At 45.1% G+C, this 6,407-nt stretch overlaps 1 pseudogene; it reads right to left on the bottom strand.

The window, feature by feature from the left end:
- Positions 1–4,854: 4,854 nt before the first annotated feature.
- On the bottom strand, positions 4,855–6,155 carry LOC103235844 (ubiquitin domain-containing protein UBFD1 pseudogene; annotated as a pseudogene).
- Positions 6,156–6,407: the final 252 nt, after the last annotated feature.

A 6,407-nucleotide genomic window follows, 5' to 3' on the forward strand; every position in this document is an offset into this window, starting at 1 on the left:
TAGAAAACATGTTAAGTGAAATAAGTCAGGCACAGAAAGATAAATACTGCATAATCTCACTCATATGTGGAATCTAAAAAACCTAATGGTTACCAGAGGCTTGAGCGGTTAGGAGGAGGGAGTGGATGGGGAAATGTTGTATAATTACAGTTAGAAAGTTGAGACCAGGCATGGTGGCTCATACCTATAATCCCAGCACTTTGGGAGGCATGCTGATTGCTTGAGTCCAGGAGTTTGAGACCAGCCTGGCCAACATGGCAGAACCCCATCTCTATAAAAAGTACAAAAATTAGCCAGGCGTGGTGGTGCATGCCTGTACTCCCAACTACTCAGGAGGCTGAGGTGGGAGGATCACTTGAACCTGGGAGGTGGAGGTTGTAGTGAGTGGAGATTGCACCAATGCATTCCAGAGTAAGACCTTGCCTAAAAAAAAAGAGTCTAGAATATGCAAATAAACAGAGACAGAATAGTAAAATATATAGCGACAAATCATAGATAAGTGATTGTCTGGACCAAGGGTTGGGAAGGAGAGAAATTGAAAATAACTGCTAATAGTTATGGAGTTTCTTTCTTGGGTGATGAAAATGCTCTAAAATGGATTGTGGTGATGATCATCCAACTCAGTAACATACTAAAAACCACTGGATTACACACTTTAAATAGGTGAATTATATGTGAATTGTATCTCAATAAAGATGCCATTTTCTGTTTTTCTATTTCAACTTTTATTTTGATACAGGGGGTCCATGTACAGATTTGTCACATGGAAACATTGCATGATGCTGAGGTTTGGAGTGTGACTCCAGTCACCCTGGTAGTGAGCATAGTATCCAATAGGTAGTTTTTTAAAAATTTTTTTTCTTTTTTTGAGACGGAGTCTTGTTCTATCACCCAGGCCAGAGTGCAGTGGCACAATCTTGGCTCACTGCAATCTCTGTTTCCCAGGTTCAAGTGATTCTTGTACCTCAGCCTCCCAAATAGCTGGGTTTACAGGCACGCGCCACCACGCCTGGCTAATTTTTAAATTTTTATTAGAGATGGGGTTTCACCATGTTGGCCAGGCTGGTCTCGAACTCCTAGGCTCAAGCAATCCACCCACCTCAGCCTCCCAAAGTGCTGGGGTTACAAGGGTGAGCCACCGTGCCTGGCCTCTAATAGGTAGTTTTATTTATTTATTTATTTATTTATTTATTTATTTATTATTATACTTTAAGTTCTTGGGTACATGTGCACAACGTGCAGGTTTGTTACATATGTGTACATGTGCCGTGTTGGTGTGCTGCACCCATTAACTCGTCATTTACATTAGGTATATCTCCTAATGCTATCCCTCCCCCCTCCCCCCACTCCACAACAGGCCCCGGTGTGTGATGTTCCCCTTCCTGTGTCCAAGTGATCTCATTGTTCAATTCCCACCTATGAGTGAGAACATGCGGCGTTTGGTTTTCTGTTCTTGTGATAGTTTGCTGAGAACGATGGTTTCCAGCTGCATCTATGTCCCTACAAAGGACATGAACTCATCCTTTTTTATGGCTGCATAGTATTCCATGGTGTATATGTGCCATATTTTCTTCATCCAGTCTGTCACTGATGGACATTTGGGTTAGTTCCAAGGCTTTGCTATTGTGAATAGTGCCACAATAAACATACGTGTGCATGTGTCTTTATAGCAGCATGATTTATAATCCTTTGGGTAATATCCCCAGTAATGGGATGGCTGGGTCAAATGGTATTTCTAGTTCTAGATCCTTGAGGAATCGCTACACTGTCTTCCACAATGGTTGAACTAGTTTACAGTCCCATCAACAGTGTAAGAGTGTTCCTATTTCTCCACATCCTCTCCAGCACCTGTTGTTTCCTGACTTTTTAATGAAATAGGTAGTTTTAAACCCACTCTTGCTTCCTCCACCCTCTGGTAGTCCACAGTACCTATTGGTTCCACATTTATGTCCATATGTGCTCAATGTTTACCTTCCACTTCTGAGAACATGCAGTATTTGGTTTTTTGTTCCTGTATTAATTTAAATAAAGCTGCTTTTAAAAAGCAAATAAATTTTCTTCTTTGGTTATAATACTTCTAGAATTTTCTATAGTAACCATATATCATTCTTGTAATCAAATAGAAATAAATACCTTTAGGCCGGGCACGGTGGCTCATGCCTGTAATCCCAGCACTTTGGGAGGCTGAGGTGGGTGGATCACCGGAGGTCAGGCATTTGAGACCAGCCTAGCCAACATGGTGAAACACCATCTCTACTAAAAATACAAAAATTAGTTGAGTATGATGGCCTGTAGTCCCAGCTACTGTGGAGGCTGAGGCAGGAGAATTGCTTGAACCTGGGACCCTGGAGGTTACAATAAGCCAAGATTGTACCACTGCACTCCAGCCTAGGCAACAGAGTGAGACTTCGCCTCAAAAAAATAATAAAAAAAGAAAGGCTGGGCACAGTGGCTCACACCTGTAGTCCCAGCACTTTGGGAGGCGGAGGCAGGAGGATCACAAGGTCAGGAATTTGAGACTAGCCTGGCCAACATGGTGAAACCCCATCTCTACTAAAAATACAAAAATTAGCTAGGCGTGGTGGTGGGCACCTGTAATGCCAGCTACTCGAGAGGCTCAGGCAAGAGAATTGCTTGAACCTGGGAGGCGGAGGTTGCAGTGACCCAAGATCACGCCATTGCACTCCAGCCTGGGAGACAGAGCAAGACTCCATCAAGGGAATATATATATATATATGTGTGTGTGTGTGTGTGTGTGTGTGTGTGCGCACGCGCGTGCACGCGCATATATATATTATATATATATATACACACATATGTATGTACGTACCTATTTATTTATTTTGAGATAGGCTCACTCTGTCACATGCTGGAGTGCAGCTCCACGGAAGCCTCGACCTCCCAGGCTCAGGTGATCCTCCCACCTCTGCCTCCCATGTAGCTGGGACTACAAGCATGTACTACTATGCCCAGCTAATTTTTAATTTTTTTGTAACTTTCTCAAATTTAAATTGAAAAAATTTGTTTTTAAATTTTTTTGTAATTTTTAAACATTTAATTTTGTAAAATTTAATTTTTTTTTCTTTTTTTGGAGACAGAGTCTTGCTCTGTCACCCAGACTGGAGTGCAGTGGTGTGATCTCAGCTCATTACAAGCCCCACCTCCCAGGTTCACGCGATTCTCCTGCCTCAGCCTCTCTAGTAGCTGGGACTACAGGCGCCAGCCACCATGCCTGGCTTTTTTTTGTATGTGTGTTTTTAGTAGAGATGGGGTTTCACCACGCTAGCCAGGATGGTCTTGATCTCCTGACCTCGTGATCCACCCGCCTCGGCCTCCCAAAGTGCTGGGATTACAGGCGTGAGCCACTACACCCGGCCAAAATTTAATTTTTAAATTTTCTGTAGGTCTCACTATGTTGTCAAGGCTGTTCTCAAACTCCTGGGTTCAAGCAAACCTCTTGCCTTGGCCTCCCCAAAGTGCTGGGATTACAGGTGTGAGCCAACAGGCCCAGGCAGAGTATCTTTATTTTTAAAGTACTGACTAGCATCAGCCAGACCTAATAAAACTCAGCATTCTTTTTCATCTCTTGGCTCCCCACCCCTTTTCTCAGAGTGGCATTGCCAAACCTTTTTTACTCTTCTTAAGCATTTGTGCTGGATTAATTTCCCATCGCTGTCTACTCTGCTCTGTGCCCTAGGTATCTGATCGTACAGATTGCTACAACCTGGCTCCATTGCCCTCTAGCTTCCAGATGGGTTCAGCTATTGGCTTTAGCTGAAATCCTGAGGGTGAGAGGAGAGTGAGGTCAGATTATTTATTCCTGTAGCTCCCTCCCTGTCAGCTTCCTGCAAATTGGCTGTATGCCTCTATCTGAAGGCCACAGATCCCGTCTTCTTCAAAGCTTTCCCTGGGTCCCAGTGACTGCTTCCTCCTCTTGCTTCTTCGGGCTTAGGGATGGTACCAGTTACCTACTATTACTTGTTCTGGGGTAATTAATTATCTCTTATATTCTTCCTCATCCTTGCTCACAATTCTATATAAAATTTGTTCAAATTCAAGCGTTCCATATCTTTTCTATCAGGTTCACCACCAAGACAGCGTTCAACTCCATCATCTTCCATTCACTGTCAGCAAATGACCTTGCCTCATTCTTTATTTTTACACAGAAGGTTGAGGCCTTCCTCAAATGGCTGTACAACATCAGTTCACTAAAAGTAGTCTCTATGTAGGGCCAGGCACGGTGACTCGTACCTGTAATCCCAGCACTTTGGAAGGCGGAGGCAGGCAAATTACTTGAGGTCAGGAGTTCGAGACCAGCCTGGCCAACATGGTGAAATCTCATCTCTACTAAAAAATACAAAAATTAGCCGGGCATGATGGTGGGCACCTGTAATCCCAACTATTGGGGAAGCCGAGGCAGGAGAATCGCTTGAACCCTGGAGGTGGAGGTTGCAATGAGCCGAGATTGCACCACTGCACTCCAGCCTGGGTGACAGAGGGAGACTCTGTCTCAAAAAAAGTAGTCTACATAATCGCCTGCTCTCTCGTCTTGATTTCTCAGAGCACAGGACACAGCTGGTTCATGGCAGGGCACAACCCTGATTTCCTCTGACCTCTAAGGACATCTTTCCCTCATTAGCTCTTCTCCGCTCTTGCATACCTTAACTCTGGATGCTGCGGAAGTCTCGAGCCTTGGTTTGCCCTCATGATAAATTTTTTTTTAAATGAAGGCTTATCAGTTTTGTTTTTTTAACCACTTTATTACTTTTATTCAGATAATTTTTCAAACGTGTACTTGCTGTCCTAATCATTTAATTAAACTCCAGTCCTTTATCTCTTCGACCAGATGCTACATATTTTATGTGGATTTCCAGTTGTCTCTTCAAACCCAGTATCACTTCATCCTTCCTCTCATTTTCCCTCCAGTTAGATTTTCTCCCATCATGTATTTTTCTTTTTTGGAATTCAGATTTATTGATTTCCATTGTATTGACTTTAAAAATGGCATGAAGCTGACTGCAAGAAAGGGAACTGCTCATTTTAAGTTAAAATTAAGCTAATGGTGAAAGTACATCACCTCTGGCTTCAGTCACCACATCGCCTTAGATTGAGTATAGATTTTTTGTGAACAAAGTTCTAGAACTCTGAAATCCAGGGATGCTGCAGGCCTCTCCCCGCAACATTGTTCACTTTGGGTCAGTCTCCTGGGCCAGAGGTGAAAGTGCTTTCAAAAATACTGCCGTTTCCCCAGCACAGTGTCTTTGATTGCCCAGTACACCCAGTAGTCAGTAGTAAGACGCTTCCATGGGGCCCGACTGAAGCGCCATCATGCGGTGGTCTTCATGTCCTTCCATAGGTTCACTGACCACATTTTTTATGGACCATGGGCAATTTCTCAGTCCACTCTTTAGTGCCAACCCACAGCTGGTCTTGTTGTAGCTTAAAGGTGAATCTCACTTTTCCTCCGGACTTATTGTACATGCCGGATAGGGGTAGCTTTGGTAGGCGCTCCTGGGCCCTCTTAACAGATGGCATCACATCTTCGGGTTTTCCTTTATCCAACACTTTCCTGTGTTGTTTCTGCCTGCAGAGAGGCTCCTTCTTGTTGTCTTCGGCCTTTGCATCCGGCTGCGCAGCATCTTTGGGTGTGTTTACTGCTAAAACATCATTGACGGTGGAGCCAACCACCATGATCTTGGCCCCACTAGTCACTTTTATTTCTCTCAATATCTTATCCTCAGGGACGAGTCCATTACACATGACTTTCTGTATGGCAGCCGGGAGACCTGTAATCAGGGGATCTTCTGTTTCAGTTCGGAGCCTGTGCTGTCCAGGGGAACTTCACGTCGTGCTTGGTCTTGTTCCAGATGATCTTTAGGTTCACCAGCTCCATGTCTGCGCCGCTGCCCGCGTCTTTGCGGTTGCTGACCAAGGCCTGGGACACGGGGTCACCAGGGACCTAGGCTGGGGCCGGCTGCAGCCTGCAGGCTGCCTCACGGGGTGCCGGAGTCCTCGGCCCCCGCCCCCTCCCCCGCCTCCGCGGCTTCTGCCTCCAAGCAGTTGAGGGACTGTGCCGGCGCCTCGGTCGCCAAGGTCTTAGCCTCCGTGTCCATGCCAGGTTCCTCCATGCCATCCGGGCCCCCGGCCGCTGCCATGATGGTTGTGTACCAGATTTTCTCCCATTTTGTATGTTTTCCAGTGGTACCTATGTTCTCTTTGGCTCAAGAGTTTAAAACATTGAAATTTTTTTTTTTTTTTTTGGAGACAGAGTCTCCCTCTGTCACCCAGGCCTGAGTACAGTGGCGTAATCATAGCTCACTGCAGCCTCGAACTCCTGGGTTCAAGTGATCCTCCTGCCTCAGCCTCCCAAAATACTGGGTTTACAGGTGTTAGTCACCATGCCCAGC

The sequence above is a fragment of the Chlorocebus sabaeus genome, chromosome 7 (assembly GCF_047675955.1).
Source record: "Chlorocebus sabaeus isolate Y175 chromosome 7, mChlSab1.0.hap1, whole genome shotgun sequence".
Lineage (NCBI taxonomy): Eukaryota > Metazoa > Chordata > Mammalia > Primates > Cercopithecidae > Chlorocebus > Chlorocebus sabaeus.